Source organism: Macaca mulatta, chromosome 2, assembly GCF_049350105.2.
Source record: "Macaca mulatta isolate MMU2019108-1 chromosome 2, T2T-MMU8v2.0, whole genome shotgun sequence".
NCBI lineage: Eukaryota > Metazoa > Chordata > Mammalia > Primates > Cercopithecidae > Macaca > Macaca mulatta.
Window position 1 is genome coordinate 94698500 of NC_133407.1, and position 15434 is coordinate 94713933.

The 15434-nt window shown below is 40.9% G+C and overlaps 1 protein-coding gene and 1 pseudogene across 9 annotated transcripts in view; one reads left to right on the forward strand and one right to left on the reverse strand.

Annotated features, from left to right (window-relative positions):
• The window catches only part of LOC144339055 (uncharacterized), a 293212-nt gene that overhangs the window by 253681 nt on the left and 24097 nt on the right, over positions 1–15434 (reverse strand). The gene's annotated exons all lie outside the window — the stretch shown is intronic.
• On the forward strand, positions 10676–13315 carry LOC106996982 (ribosomal protein uL30-like pseudogene; annotated as a pseudogene).

The window sequence follows — 15434 nt, forward strand, 5'->3', positions numbered from 1 at the left end:
AGATCTCAGTGTCCACAAGTATTCCTATCCCTACTCAGCAGATACACAAATGGGGTTGGCAGGATCCAGTGGCTCCCTTGAGGTCAAACATTTAGTAAGTAACAAACTGAGATTTTAAAGGTAGTTTTGGGCCCAGCGCGGTGGCTCATGCCTGTAATCCCAGCACTTTGGGAGGCCAAGGCAGGTGGATTACCTGAGGTCAGGAGTTTGAGACCAGCCTGGCCAACATGGCGAAACCCTGTCTCTACTAAAAATACAAAAATTAGCTGGGTGTGGTGGCAGTCACCTGAAATCCCAGCTACTTGGGAGGCTGAGGCAGGAGAATCACTTGAACCCGGGAGGCAGAGGTTGCAGTGAGCCAAGATCGTGCCATTGCACTCCAGCCTGAGCAACAAGAGTGAAACTCCGTCTCAAAAAAAAAAAAAAAAAAAAAATACAGTCTTCTGACTCCTTGAATCATAGAATCTCAGAGCCGGAGGAGATCTGTCATGACCTAATTCAAACCCTTTCTGGTGAGTTCCCTGAGTTCTAAAGAATCTGAGTGACTTGGTCAGTCAGCCAGTGGCCAAATAGCATTTAAAGCCTTAAGACTGAAATTCTGTCTCCCAACTCTCAGGGTAGTGTTTTTGTCTCAGCAATAGATTATATTAATACCTCTTCCAGCTCTGGTGACTAGACACTGAAATTAGGATATTCAGTGATCAAGGGCAACTCACTCGTTTTAATCCCAAATCAGATGATGATTAAGAAAACAAATTCACGCCTAGCACTCAATTCTCAAGTTAAGAAAAGTAAGTAACTAGAATAATACCATCAGTTAAATCTATAATAAAGAGGCTTTTTCAGGATCCCAAATCTTTAACTAATTTGTGTACCTGGAGCCTACTCCTTCTCCATGGCTATATCTAGGACACGTATGCAAGTATGTTCTTTATTACTAGTTAAGTCTGAAGTTCTCCATCCAGGCTGCCCATTAGAATCACCTGGTGTGCTATTTTAAAATATCCATGCCTGGACCACATCCCCAGAAATTTTGATTTAATTGGTCTTGGTGGGTTCTAGGTATGAGTATTTTTGGAAAAGCTCCCCAAGTGATTCTGACGTGTAGCAGGGTGAGACCACTAACTCAACGAGTTGCCCTCAAATATATTGGGCCACCTATTATTTCATGTGCTCCTCTTCCCCCTGAGCAGATGGTCAGTATGGGAGAAGCTCCAGTCTCCTTCTCCAGGCCTTCTCTCCCCCAGGATCTACCAGGATTCCTTGTTGGCCTTTTAAGACAGAAAATAGCTTCTCCCAAGCAAGGGATGATCAGGCCTCACTTTAAAAGAGAGACTTTTTTTTTTAATTCTAAAAATATCTGGCCAATACTCCTTAAAACTGTCAAGGTCATGAAAAACAGGGAAAGACTGAGAAACTGCCACAGACCAGAGAGGACTAAGGAAAAAATGACAAATAAATAAAATACAGCATCCTGATTGGATCCTGCAGCAGAAAAATAAAATACATTATTAGAAAAATGGGTGAAATTCAAAGGAAGTCTAGAGTTAATAGTAATGTATCAAAAAATTGGTCTCTTACTTTTGATAAATTGCCAAGATAATATAAGATGATAATATAGGGAAAGCTGAAACTGGTTGAGGGGTAAAAGAAAATGTTCTATAATATCTGTAATTTTTCTGTAAGTACAAAACTATTTCAAAATTTCAAAAAAAGCTTATTTTTTAAAAAGAGGGAGTGGCTGGTCACAGGGGTTCACACCTGTAATCCCAGCACTTTGGGAGGCCTAGGTGAGTGGATTACTTGTTGTCAGAAGTTCAAGACCAAGCCTGATCAACATGGTGAAATCCCATCTCTACTAAAAATAAAAAAATTAGCCTGGTGTGGTGGCATGCACCTGTAATCCCAGCTACTCGGGAGGCCAAGGCAGGAGAACCGCTTGAACCTGGGAGGCAGAGGTTGCAGGGAGCCAAGATCGCGCCACCGCACTCCAGCCTGGGTAACAAAGCAAGACTCCCTCTCAAAAAACAAACAAACAAAAAAAAGAAACAGAGGGAGCAACTTGTTTAGGTGCACTCAAATATATTGGGCCACCTATGATCTTCAGGGGCTCCTCTTTCCCCTGAGCAGAAGGTCAGTATAGGAGGAGCTCTCTCAAACGTGAGAATATGACAGATTGCTTACCTCACCTGGTTTTAGTCATGATACCATTTGCTCTCCCTCTCAAAGCTTTACCCCTTGGTAGCATAGCTAATTGCCTGTGTCTGAGGACTCCATTTAGTCCTTAAAACTATTCCATAGCTCCAGGAGGAGATCTGAGTTCTCCCCAGAGGTTAGAAGCTATCACAGACAATTCTATCAGTTACAAGTATAGTATTGTGTATTAGTCACGTGGAAAAAGCAGAGGATTGTATAGCATTATACCAAATTTCAACTCAGAAGAAGATAGCCAGGCTGCCATACTCTGAGACGTGAAGCTACACGGTGTAGTCATCATAACAGTATCTCCATTGTGTTGGCAGCACCATTTCTACTGTCATGTTCTTACCACGCTCGCATGCATATTTTATGATCTTACTGAATGCAATGTGTTCTGTACATATTACATATGTAGTCTCCAAGCACATTAAAAACAGCTGCTGCCTGGCTTCCTGTCTGTTTTCCCAGCCTATGAGCCTGGTTCCCAGGCTGACTTCCAAGACTCTTCTCCTTAAGAAAAAAAATGAATGAACTATTAGCAAGTGATATTTGGCCACTAGATCTTCAGAACGATCTTCATGGGAGCTTACTGAAGCTGAAAGGAGTATAACTTCCTAATAGAAGAAAGAAGAGCTAATTCCCTTCATTTCTATTGGAAGAGAAACCAGCTCATGGTCAGTGCAGCAGTTTTGTTACTAAAAATACAAACCCACTTGGTTCTGATCTGACACCCACTAGAATTATACTACCTGTATCCCACCAGCAAAGAATGTCCTAGGAGCTTGCTAGACAGTGTCTCTTGGAGGTAAAACAAAAATAAGAGGCTGGGAGAAGAAGATGCTAAAATGTGGCCTTAAAACAAGGCTTTTTTATCCAGTCGAGTCTGTTCTCTCCCTAGAGCAGAATAGGGTGTTTTAGCTTTGACCAGAACTTGGATAATGTTTTAAATTAAACCTCTCCATTGGGCCTGCTTCTGACTTTCCATCAGCCAGGACAGGATTTCGGTTGCAGCATGTTCCAGTGCAGAACCTAGAGGCTAGGTGGTCTGTAATTGGACCACGCACAAATTGTCTCTCCACTCAGCCTCCCGCATCCTTGTGTTGTGCGTATCTACGTTCTCCACTAGATTATAAACCCCCATGAAGGAAAGAATCATATATTATTCATTTTGAGGTCCTTTGCTATGCCTGCCACAGTGCCTGTCAAATAGCAAGTGTTCAACACATGTTTGTGGAATATGTCTTGTAGTTCCTTAAGTGGCAAGGCTTCCTATGGAGCTCGTTTACATCTGCAGTCAGGATCCCTGGAGTCACGCCAGCAGGGGAGGTCGGGGCAATGCTCAGTCAAAATTCAAATGGATGACCCTATGTTTCGCTGCCCACCCTGGAGAGAGTACGGGTTGATTCATTGGAGACTAAAGGGAATGCTAGAAGCATCTCAGAGGCATGCACTATGGTCCCAAATGTTTTCTCGTCTTTAAGTCAAAGGGAAATCATCGTTATTTTACTCCATGGTGCAGACTTCATTACCCAAAATGCAATGTTACAAGTATGTGTCAGAAAGGAGACACAGAATACAAGGGCACTGGGGACTAAGGCAAAGAAGAGACAGAAACTCTTTTAGCACAATGGTATACAGATGACTTGGAAGTAAGAGATTGCGGTGACATCGTCCATAACAAATGGACTTACAGTAAAGCACACAAAACAAAGCCAGGAGAAAACATATTCTTCTTTTTTTTTTTTTTTCCTGAGAAGAAGTCTCACTCTGTTGCCCAAAATTTTTTTAAAGAGAGAGAAGGAGAGTAGAAAATAATATCACCCAGGCCGGAGTGCAGTGACACAATCTTGGCTCACTGCAACCTCCACCTCCTGGGTTCCAGCGATTCTCCTGCCTCGGGCTCCCGAGTAGCTGGGACTACAGGCATGCACCACCATGCCCGGCTAATTTTTGTATTTTTAGTAGAGACGCTCTTTCACTATGTTGGCCAGGCTGGTCTTGAACTCCCGACCTCGTGATCCGCCCACCTCAGCCTCACAAAGTGATGGGATTACAGGCATGAGCCACCATGCCCGACCAAAACCACATTCTTTTACTGTTAAGTTGGAGACATCATCCAACCTGAGTCCACAAGGGATACAGACTAAAGAAAGGAATTTCTATTCCATTCCACCCATCTCCAACCACTTCAACTGGCATAAAGTTTCAGTTTTATACTCTAGGACCTTCCTAAGAAGGTCCCCCCTCCTTTCTTACAGAGCCGCCCACTCAATCTTTTTTCTTCCACACCTCTTTGGCTTTAAAAATACTTTATTTCCTCCCACCAGGGCTCTACCTTGAGCTAAGCATCCAGGTGGCTTGTCAATCACCAGCAATATGCATTTATATTGCTGGACTCTGAAGGTAGCCAACTAAAGAACATAGAGAACTCTTAGTAATTACCTTTCGTCAAGATACAGTATTTATAAATTAACCATACCCGTCATACTGCCAGGTTAACCTCTTGCTAGCATATCTCCTTTATGTCATGAAGCTAAAAAAGCACCAGGTTCTTTCCTTACTTTAAATCCTGCTGCTTTCTTGTGTTCAAGCACTCCCCTTGTATTTCCCCGTGTACACATCTATCTTGCTTATTCAACTGACTGTAAGGTTGTTTGAGGGAAGAACCGTGTCCCTAATGTTTATTGTAGATTTAGTATGTGCTGGGCCCCAGTAAAGAGTAAAATACTTTGGGAGGCCGAGAAGGGTGGATCACCTGAGGTCAGGAGTTCAAGACCAGCTTGACCAACATGGTGGAATCCCATCACTACTAAAAATACAAACATTAGCCGGGCATGGTGGCAGGCACCTGTAATCTCAGTTACTCGGCAGGCTGAGGCAGGAGAATTGCTTGAACCCGGGAGGTGGAGGTTGCAGTGAGCCGAGATCATGCCACTACACTCCAGCCTGGGCAACAAGAGTGAGATGCTATCTCAAAAATAAATAAATAAATAAATAAATAGAGTAAAATGGTGAGGAAGAAAAGGAAAAATACCTGGGACATTCTGTGCTTTTATTTCAAGTCCTTAATTTTGTGTATTTTAAAATAAATCCTATATAAGATGCTTGTAAAATAATCTTGGCCATTTTGGCTGCCAAAATCCAACAAAGTCTGAGTCATCTTATTCATTATTTTCACGTGTTAAAATTCTTCTCTGCACACAGGTGTGGGCTTGCATGTATCTTCTTCAGCCAATCTAGACAACTAGTTTCTCTTCTAACTTGGCCTATCCTTTTTGGCCTAATATTAATCAGATTTCTGCTGAGATTATTCTGTGTAACAGGCAACCCGCAAAATCCCAGGAATTCATAAAAACTAACATTTATTTTCACTCACAGGTTTGTATAGCTGCTGTCATTTGACTGATTTCAGCTGGGCTGATCCGGGCAAGGCTGGACTTAAGCCAGAGCACTTTCAGGTTTGTTTCCACGTGCCTTCATCCCAGACCTCAGGGGGAAGGGGCAACAGTCACCTGAGATGAGCTGTTCTCGAGACAGACGGAAGAAGCTTCAAGAGGGCTGGCAGAAACTTACCATGCGTCTTTTGAAGTCTGTACTCACAAACACCATGCTACTTCCACCCACATTTCATTGGTCCAAGACAGTTACAGGGCCAAGCCCAAAGTCACTGGAGGTAAGGGAGCATGCTCCTCCCTGAACAGTTTGGAAAATAAGATGAATATCTGCTGTTTAGTGATCTAGTCTATCATAAGCCTATCCAATTTTATGCTTACTATTTCATTTGACTGAAATGCCCCTACTATCCACAAACCCACCCATTTAAATCTGGCCAATCCTTCAAGTCTCAGTTCAAATGTCACCTCTTCCATCAAACTCTCTCTGGTGTTACTGGGCAAATATAAGCATTCTTTTTTCAAAACTCCAAAATCTGTATAGCTCTGGAAGAACTGCACTGCAACCCTCTTTATGTGTAATATCCCCTATAAAATCCTAAACACCTTTAAAAAAAAGGTGGGGGATGTAAGCAACTCATCTTTTTAAAAACAACATCATCTAATGCCTCTAGCATGGTAGACAGCATATGTGACATAAAGAAATTAATATGGGCTGGGCACAGTGGCTCATGCCTGTAATCCCAGCACATTGGGAGGCTGAGGCAGGCAGATCACAAGGTCAGGAGTTCGAGACCAGCCTGGCCAAGATGATGAAACCCCGTCTCCACTAAAAATGCAAAAATTAGCCAGGCACGGTGGATGGCACCTGTAATCCCAGCTACTCGGGAGGCTGAGGCAGGAGAATTGCTTGAACCTGGGAGGCAAAGGTTGCAGTGAGCCAAGAGAGGGCCACTGCACTCCAGCCTGGGTGACAGAGCAAGACTCTGTCTCAAAAAAAAAAAAAAAGAAAAGAAAAAAGAAAGAAATTAATATGTATGCCTGTGTGTGAACATATGACTGGAGGGTGGGGGTGTCTACATAAAGGAGAAAATGTAACAATGATTAAAGATTCCAACTCTGGCATCAGACAGATCTCAGTTCAAATCCTGTCTTCCCCTGTCCTTGGCTGTGTATCTTCTGGAAACGTAGTCAACCTATTTGTACCTCAGTTTTCTCAGCCATAAAATGGAAATTATAACAATCCACGTAAAAGTTGAATACAGGATAAGCATCTAATAAGGGGGGCTATTTTATTATTACCATATACATTATGGTAAAATGTTATTTCTCTTATTATATACAACGTGATGAAAATATTTTTTAAATAAGTACATACTGACAGGGACTAAAAGGGAACATGTGTTAGGGTAGTAGGATTGTAAGTAAAACATCCTCTTTTTTATTTCCTTCATGGATAATATGGTTTTGTTTACATAATTTAAAAAATTAAACATCTATTTTCCTTGGTGTTCAGCCAGCTCCAGGGGGGGACACCCATATGGACCTACCCTGCTCCATAGAAATGACTTTTTGAACAGATGCTCTGTGTCAGGCCCATTATAAGTCCTTTTTCTTATTCTCACAATAATCATATGAGGTAAATAATTTGGCCATTTTGTAGAAGAGAAAGGTGAGATTCTGAGAGGTTAAATTATTTGTTCAGGGCTCTGTAGTTAGTAAGTGGGAAATATGGGAAATAGATACCAGGCCTGACTCTGAAGCTCAGACTTCCTTCTCTACCCCACATTCCTGTCCAGACTATTTCACAGGCAATTTATAGTGTGAAAAACAAACCAGCAGAACTACACAGATCCTGGCTCCCAGTACCATTCTCTAAAAAACAGGAGAAACAGCTGATTCTAGAACTATAGCAGGAAAAATACAAGGTCAGCCTGGACCATCTTGTAGGGCCAAAAGGTAAGGAAGTACTGGAGAAAAAAAAGTTTTGAAGAAGACACACACACATACAAACACACACAGATACAATTATGTCTAAGGGGCATGACAGCCAACTGAAAGAGCTTCCAGCCAAAGGTAGAACAATTTGAGACACAAAGTGAAATAGTGTTGGATTATAGCCCAAAGCATAAAATAAATATCCCTGAGTCAATACTGATATAAATAAATGATTGACTAAAGAAATAAATGAGGAAGAATAGACAAGTTTACCATGCAGAAGACTGCCAAATAGCTTGTATGGATACTCCACCCTAAAGGAGGTGAAATATAACTCCTTAAGTACAGACTGCACATGGTAACTTCCTTCAAAAAGCACAGTATGAAAAGGGGTGGGGAAGAGTAACTTTATAGCAGAGAAACCTGACAAACACTACCTCAGCCAGGCAATTAAGGTCAACATCAATAATGACAAGCAATGTTGATAGTAAGTACGCTTGATATGATGTCATGAGAATGGCACTTTACCTCTGTAGTTTCCCTCCCAGAACCTCGTAACCCCAGTCTAATCATGAGAAAATTCTGAGGGTTCCCTTAATGAGACATCCTACAAAATTCCTGACCAGTACTTCTCAAAAACCATCAAGGTCATCAAAAAAAGAAAAATCTGAGAAACTGCCAAAGTCAAGGAAACTAAACTGAACAGGATTCTGGAGCAAAAGGAACAGTAGGTGAAACCTGAGGAAATCTAAATAAAAGCATGAACTTTGCTTAATAATAGTGTATCCATATTAGTTCATTAATTGTGACAAACGTACCATTTTAACATAAAATGTCAGGGGAAACAGGGTGGGGTGTATATGGGAACTCTCTGTACTATCTTCGCAACTTTTCTGTATATCTAAAACTATTCTAAAATTAAATTTTTATTTAGAAAAACAAAATCCAGAGCCTATTCAGGCTAAGTAATAAGTAAAAACGAGTTTCAACTCTGGAATTGGCCCTGGAAGAATCTAGAGTACAGGCTAGAAAAGCATTTTCTCGTTTTCTTGGAAAACAAGAAAGTACCACCTGACAAAACGCTTGTATTCCATCACATTTTAAAGCCGACTGGCCTAACCAAGTGGCTATCTGATGATCCCAAATGAGGAAGCAATTTGCCAAGTCATAAAGCAATCTATTCCATGGTTATCAGATGACATCTATCAAAGTCCCCCCTGTTATCTTTCTTACAGCACACATTATTCACTTCTCTTTTAGAGCTTACCCCTTGTGAATAAGTATTTCAACACTTATCTGCTCAATGTCTATCTTCCACAGGGCACTGGAGTTTTAAGAGGAAAGAAACCTCTTTCCGCACTGTATTCCCAGAACTTAGCAGAGTGGTACCTGCTAGGTGCTCAATTACTATTTACTGAATGCTTGAATGCCAGTGCAGCCTAGAGGAGCAATGATCAACACTGCTAACTGTGGTGCAGGGAGAATGACAAGCCTGAGCTTTCCGAAGATTGAGGGGCCACTGGGACAAATGTAGCTTCTCTCTCAATCTTACCATCTCTTAGTTCACCCTCCAAGTCACCAAATACAATTATTTCTCTTTTTTTAACTTAAGGTCAGGGGTACATGTGCAGGTTTGTTACCTAGGTAATAATGTGTGTCATGGGGTTTGTTGTACAGATTATTTCATCACCCAGGTGATTAAACCTAGTATCCATTAGTTATTTTTTCTGATCCTCTTCCTCCTCCCACCCTTTACTTCCAGTAGGCCCCAGTTTGCTTCCCTTTATGTGTTCACGTATTCTCATCATTTGGCTCCCACTCATAAGTGAGAACATGCAGTATTTGGTTTTCTGTTCCTGTGTGAGTTTGCTAAGGATGATGGCCTCCAGCTCCATCTATATCCCTGCAAAGGACATGATCTTGTTTTTTTATGGCTGCATTGTATTCCATGGTATTTATGTACCACATTTTCTTTATCTAGTCTACCACTGATGGGCATTTAGGTTGATTCCATGTCTGTGCTATTGTGAATAGTGCTGCAATGAATATACGCGTGCATGTATCTTTATAATAGAACAGTTTATATTCCTTTGGGTATATACCCACTAATGAGATTGCTGGATCAAATGGTATTTCTGTCTTTAGGTCTCTGAGGAATTGCCACACTGTCTTCCACAATGACTGAAATAATTTATACTCCCACCAACAGTGCAAATACAATTATTTCAAAGGCTTTCAAACAAGATCAAGGAGTGAAATTTAACCTGTTTTAATCAAATCTAGTCCTAGAAAACACTAAAGTTTCCTAAAATGCAAGGAAATTATAAGATCCACATATTTTCTTTTATATGGCTCATCTGTGCTCTCAGAACTGAGTCTAGTCCAGGCATCACAAGGAAAACCAAGACCCCTAAAAACCACAGGAAACATGTGGCCAAAAGCACTGTGGGGAAAAACCAAAAGCACAGCACAGATTTCAGTAGGGACACTTGGTATTAAGTCTCTCTGGTATATCAATCTTCATTATTATTATTTTATTCTATAAGTGCATTCCAGATCACAGCAAGTCAGTAGTTTTGCCATATCTTTCACTGCCTGGCTTTATGTAAGTGCTGCTAAGAATAAAATTAAGCAGTGGGAGAAAAACATCAGTTTGGTGTCTAAATTTAGAAAACTTGATGAATAAATCTATTAAATCCATCATGGGGAGAGAGAAGAGCAAATCATGTCTTATTGGAAAGATAAAATAAATAGAAAATAAAAGGTGATTGTCTTTATAATTTAGAACAACAGATTTAAATGTACAGTCCCCCCCTTTTATTTACAAATGAGTATATTGGTTGATTGTGTTATTTTCATTCACATAACCCTCAACTTGAATTTTTAAAAAGACATACTGTGAGGCAAGAAACCATGCAGAGGATCATTATTGGAGCCCTGAATTCTGTATTTATTGGGGAGGGGGGGACCTTTATGAGATCCTACTTATGTGATATAAATCATCCTCTGAAGATCATGGAAAGCAGGTGCCTAACATTCTGCACTGCAGACATCTGGCAGGCTTTTATCCTCACACTCCACCCTCCCGCTCAACATCTGGCAGCCCCTTCATCCCTGCTCCCCACCCCCACCCCCAACTGCCTCCCAACATCTGCCACACACTTCTCTTAACCTCAGAAGCAAATCCAGTCCAAAGCTCAAAGGCACAATGTTCCAGGGGTGGTGACCTGGAGTTACACGCTGGGTGGGAGTAAAGCAGGGTTTGTTTTTATTTTTTTCCTAAACTTTAAATGAATACACAATTCACTTGGAAGTATGCTTTCATGTCACACTGGTTCTCACTGAGAAGCTTGTTTAAAATTGAAATCCATCGTTAATATGAACCTCTTTTTATAAGTTTTAAATCACCTTGGGAATTGGAGGCCACAATCAGAAAAGTATGGGGAGGAGAATAATTTTATGCTGATGACATGCATCTTATGAGCAGGGAGAATTAATTCTGATTGGGGAAAAATGGACAGAATGCTTGTGGCTTGTCTATGAAATACAAATCACTTAAAGGAGCTGTCTTAAACCTAATCCAAAACGTTTTGAAACCTATTTAAAGAAGTGAGTGCCATTTGAATTCCACATTAGTTTAGAAATTCTGCCTTATGGCACTCACTGGTTTTAGAACTATCTCACTCATAATCTCCCCCGGTTCTGAACAGGAAGGCAACTTCCTAGTTAGGGCTCACCCTGCAGTACATCTCCTCACCTGAGTAAATCACCTGACTTAATGCTTCCTACTAACACATTTGTATTCCAGCTACACTACTCTGACAGTTTGCTGCTAACCATTTCACGGTATTTACCTTAGGGTTACCTGAATGAGTAAACTCCCCAACTATTTCCTCCCACACCCACTCTCAGCCACCCATACACACGTAATTCTCCTTCTCCTCCCTTCTTCAGACCAACCCCTATTCCTTTCCTTCAAATGAAGAAATGCTCACTGTTTCTTTTTCCAGGGGAACATGAATAAAACCACGTAACTCTGAGTGATCTGGGCACAGGTGACTTCCTGAGGTGGTCCTGGCTCCTGATGAAATAAATATTCCAAACTCAAAGCCACTCTGGGCCTTGGATGGCTGCCAAGATGCTGGATGTATCACAGAGACTCCGCAGGCCAGAGCTCTATCAAAGCATTTTATCATTTCATTACACACTTAAATTAGTAATTACTTCTGGGATATTATTTAGATTCTGTTGCAGTGTGCAATTTCTTGTTTAAAAGTTTAAATATGTTTAGTGACTATTCCTTTTTTGAAATTCCTTGCACATATGTTTGTCTGGGTTTTTTTCCCTAACAATCCTTTATTTTGGTTCCAAAGAATGCTAGAACAAAGAGATACATCAACATTGTTTTCTCTTTTGATAGTTACCTGGAGTAGGGAAATTTTTATGCTTATTAAAATCACAGGGGATGGTAAAGTTAGATTGGAAGTAGACTAGAATTGTTAATGGCCTTTGCATGTTGAAGTTATTATTACCAGGATGATGGTGACAAAAATTAAGTCTACAGGGAGAGCACAACAAGCTGAACTGATACATGGTTTACCAGAAAGAGAATGTCAATGGGAGACAGAGGACTTGCCTTCTAGTCCCAGTCTCCGTTTTGTTAGCTTTGTGATGTTTGGGTCTTGGTTTTTCTCATCTAGAATAAGTTTGTCTAAATATAGTTTTCTTAACTTTGTATTATGAAAAAATCTAGAGTAGCTGCAACACTAGAAAGATGGGGGACCAAGAGCAAAGAAAAATCCCTTTGGCTCCAGAAAATCTCCTGAAAAAGAGGAAGGCTTATCAAGCTCCCAAAGCCATCCAGTCAAAGCAGGCACTTTTGGCAAAGAAGGAGCAGAGGAAAGGAAAAGGGCCAGGTTTAAGCGACTGGAATTATTCCTATATGATTCCTGGCAGCAGAAACGTGACAAGGTGAGTCTCAGACGACTAGAAGTGAAACCTCACGCCTTGGAATCACCAGATAAACATTCCTAGGCCTTTGTTGTACGCATCAAAAGGATTGATGGCGTGAGTTTACTGGTGCAGAGAACCATTGCAAGACTTCGCCTAAAGAAAATTTTTAGTGGTGTCTTTGTAAAAGTCGCCCCCCAGAACCTAAAAATGCTGTATATAGTGGAACGTTGTGTGACCTGGGGATTTCCAAATTGTGTGACCGGGAACTCATTTTGAAACGTGGACAAGCCCAGGTCAAGAGTAAGACCATCCGTCTGACAGATAACACAGTGATTGAGGAGCATCTGGGGAAGGTTGGTGTCATTTGCTTGGAAGACCTCATTCATGAAATTGCCTTCCCAGGGAAGCATTTCCAGGAGATCTCATGGTTCTTGCACCCTTTCCACCTCTCAGTGGCCTGCCATGCTACCAAAAATAGAGTGAGCATCCTCAAGGGGATGGGCATATCTGGCTATTGGGGCAAACGCATCAATCAGCTCTTCCCCCTGCTGAACTAGACCCATTCATTTTTATCAATGAAATGGAAGCATGTGTTTTTGGTTTTTTGGGGGGAATTTTTATCAAGTATCTTCAGAGAAGATTGTTTCTTGCTTTATCTTCAAAAACTGGAAAGGAAGGTCAAAGAAAAGACAGTAGCTATGTTCATGGCAAGCATCTCTCATCACAGTCCAGTTCCAAGGAAAAATTCCAGCGTTTTCCACATTGGCTGCCGCCTCGTCTGAAATCAGCACATTCCATGGAGGAAGGAGTCTTGCTTTGTTGCATCTTCTTTCCTAGGGTTTAATGTCGCCAAATGAGTAACTCTAGCATTTATACAAGGCTCCTAAGACTACTGCAGGAGCCGACCAAGCCCAGGGACATATTTGAATCTGGAGATTCTTGGGGCCTGGTTTTGAAAAAGACTTGAAATGCACATAAGAAGAAAGGCACACAAATAAATGTTCTCTTGACTCTGCAAAAAAAAAAAAAAAAGAAAGAGAAAGAAAAGAAAGAAAGAAAGAAAGAAAAAGAAAGAAAGAAAGAAAGAACCTATTTTAAAAAGTAGTGAGAGTAGTATAAGTAATCCAGCTTCAGTAATTATCAATATATCCGGTCTCATCTCTATTGCTTTAATTTGCCCCTCCTTTCCTGCTGTTTTTTTAAAGCAAGCCCTAGACATCATAACATTTCATCTGTAAATATTTGAGTATTTCTAAGAGATAATGACTTTTGCCTTAGCCACATTAATTAATCATTACATCAAAACAAACTAACTGACAAGACCAAAAACAAAAGAACAAAACCACTTAACAATAATTCCTTCAATCCCTTTCAACTCAAACATTTCAAGACCCAAAGCCTAGAAGCTAGACCTGAGTCAGGTATAGCCACAGAGTCGTAAGAAATGACGCTTTTTACTCTATTCTATAAATGACTAAGAGTTTTAACATTTTTACCTGATAGGCCTTACTGGTCTCCAATTCTGGACTTCAAACCAAAGAAGAACATGAAAAACATAGAGAGCATTAAGTAAAGAGCCAACCAAAAGGTTTTGGTGTTCAAAAAGAAGGCAGATTCCTTATAAAACTTGAAAGTACTAGAATTATTCTGACTAAAAAGAAGACATGCCAATGGAGTACACTAGAAGCGAAAATCATTCATTCATTCATGTACTTTTTCATTCATTCGTTCGTTCACCAAGCACTAATTGAGGGACAATGGTGACAGGGATGCAATGACACAAAGTGTCACCACAGGAAGTGTGACAATAAGCTAGTCTCCATCTTCAATTAAGGAAAAAGTAACACCAATGGGGCTAAACATGCAGCGGGAAGACCAGCAAAATATTGAAGAGGGTTTTCAAGGGACACTGGGAATCTCCTCTCAGAGAGAGGAACTTCATTTTTGTTTAGGATGGTTTAAATATGCATAGAGGATAGAAAACATTTTATAGATGCTGTAGGATTTTGTAGACTCCAAATTTATCCTTTGTCAAAAAAGGTATAAAATACAGAATAAATACCATAATGATTTCTATTACCTGATATTTGCATCTGTCTCCTGTTGGGCGTTACCCTATATGTAAAGACAAAATCACCCTAAAAATTTAGATTTTCTGGCTAGGCACAGAGGCTCACACCTGTAATCCCAGCACTTTGGGAGGCCAAGGCGGGTGGATCATGAGGTCAGGAGATCAAAACCATCCTGGCTAACATAGTGAAACCCCGTCTCTACTAAAAATGCAAAAATTAGCCGGGCGTGGTGGCACACGCCTGTAGTCCCAGCTACTTGGGAGGCTGAGGTAGGAGAATTGCTTGAACTTGGGAGGTGGAGGTTGCAGTGAGCCGAGATTGCGCCACTGCACTCCAGCCTGGGCAGCAGAGTGAGACTCTGTGTCAAACAAACAAAAAAAAATTTTTGGTTTGCTCCTCTCTGAAATTGAAAATGTAAAATATAACTCAACTTCACCTCTCCAAACAGAAGTCGAAGGTGTGCGAAACACAATTGGAAGATAGAGAGGTCCATTAAAATTTATTTCAGTCTTATTTCTCCTCAATGCTCCTGCTACGAGGATACCAGGCTCTATTATCTGATAACTGTAAGATCTATAAGTTGCTGCATCACCACAGTAATTTTGATATTGGCAATTTAAAAGCCCAGTGACTGAGAAAGACCACCTAACTCAGATACCTGCAAAAAGACAGCCCTGAGACAAACAGTGAAGTGATTGACACCCTTATTACTCTTCCCTTTTCTCCCACCCCATGGCCTTCACCTGGGTTAGCCGTTCACAACCTCCCTTAGATAAGGTTCTGGCTCCTGACTTCATTCTGCTGCCTCCCACCTACCCCAGTCAAAGAAATGCCCCTACCTGCTTCACATTCACCCAGAGTCATTTTTATCATGAAATTA